This window comes from Diadema setosum, chromosome 7, assembly GCF_964275005.1.
Source record: "Diadema setosum chromosome 7, eeDiaSeto1, whole genome shotgun sequence".
NCBI classification, from domain to species: Eukaryota; Metazoa; Echinodermata; class Echinoidea; order Diadematoida; family Diadematidae; genus Diadema; species Diadema setosum.
In genome coordinates this window covers 11,975,421-11,977,354 of record NC_092691.1, presented here as the reverse complement: position 1 = coordinate 11,977,354, position 1,934 = coordinate 11,975,421, and positions in this window count along the sequence as shown.

Below are 1,934 nucleotides of genomic sequence, written 5' to 3'. Positions count from 1 at the left end.
GCTGCCCCCAACGACTGAAATTGTATGTCTGCTAAAATTATCGTACCGAACAATACTGAACGTTAATCATCGAATCTCTTTTCCTGGCAGCTCCAACTTCCCACGATTCACCCGGAAAAAGTTTTGGTCATGCTGTAAACTTAGCTGCCGGTAAATTGTACTTGCGTGCGCACCCCCGGGCAAATACAGGCGAGATACGCGATAGGTGCTGTCAGGTGCGGAGAGCTCCGGGTAGCAAATTTGCTTCCCCGCAAGTCAGACTTCCCCAGATACGGTATGACAAGACCTTGAGCATGTTCCAAATATGTTCCGAGTGAGTTGCGGGGGTACACGGCCTTACAGGCCGTGTCACACCTTTCCGGGCAAGCCTTGCGTGCGACTTGCGAAGAACAAATTTTACTACCCGGAGGTCCCCGCATATGAGCCGCACATCACAGTACCTATACACAGCACGGATCTTACCCATAGTCACCCGGAGGTGCGCACGCAAATCCTTTTTACCCGCAACCATGTTTAGGCCCTGTCACACCTTTCCGGGCAAGCTACGCGGACTTGTTGCGTGTGGGGATTTTCCAGTATATCGGACAGTTTCTGCGGGCGGACAAGGATTTGGCGAGTTTTGCATGTGTTTTACTTGCTAGACGCGTTCTACTAAAGTTCTACTTGCGGATATTCTGTGTTACCTGCGTGCCAGGTGCGTGGGGGCTGACAATTCAGTGAAGGAATTCTTCTGAAGGAATGGCATTTGTAGTCCCACAGAATGTCATTACCTTTGCCGCATACGCGGGGACTGCGAAGTATCTGCGTGGGAGTTGCCTGCGAGGTGCTGCTGCTAAGGGCCTCCTACTGGCGTTCTGCGTGGACCTCTGAGGGAAATCTCCGCGACTCAGCCGGAAAAAAAAAAAAAAAGTTTTGGTCAAGCTCAAAACTTGGCTGCGGGTAAATAGGACTTGCGTGCGCACCTCCGGGCAACTACGGGCGAGAAACGCGCTAGGTACTGTCAGGTGCGGACCAACTTCGGGTAGCAAATTTGTTTCCCCGCAAATTGACCCGCAAAACTTCCCCAAATACGGTATGACAAGGCCTTGAGCATTCTCAAACTTGTTCCGAGTGAGTCGCGGGGGTTTGCCCGCAGAGGTAGACGTAGAACACCAGTACGAGACCCTTACTGCAGCACCTCGCAGGCAACTCCAACGCAGGTACTTCGCAGTACCCATGAGTAGCTCGTAGCAGAAAACGGATCGGTTTCAAAGCTCTCACGCAGGTCACACGGAATACACGCAAGTAGAAGTAAGCAGCACGCGTCTAGCAGGTAAGACACAAGTGCGAAACTCGCAAATATTCTTGTCCACCCGCAGAAAATTCTCCTGCGTGCTGGAAAATTCCTACTCTCGAAAAGGCCGCGTAACTTGCCCGGAAAGGTGTGACATAAAAGGCAGTGTATGATTTTACCACGATAAGAATTGGGTGACTTTGTAGAAAATTTTCCTCCCATCAATGACGGCCAACTTCGGGCGATAAATTGGCTTTCTTCCAGGCTTATAATGTATTCTTTTTATTCATCTACTGGTATTTTCTTTACATCTAAATTCGTTTTGTTTTGTTTTGTGTTTGGGTGGGGTTATAGTCATATGACTCCGGAAGAGGAATAAATGCCTGTTTTGAGAGGTAGCAGGTCACATAAAGAGTTCAAAGAATCGCTCTGATGTTATGACGCCAAACGTGAAGGAGTAAACGCGGGCTAGGCCGTTTCGAACCCCCCCCCCCCCACACACACACACACAAAAGGTCATTTCTAGAAACAGATACACTTGTACATGGATGGATACCAGTGGAAGGTTAGAAAGATTGCCATCCAGGTTTACTACCTCGGATTCGTTTACCACCAGCACCCCATCACAAAAACAAACACAAACCTATGTCTCTTGCCAACA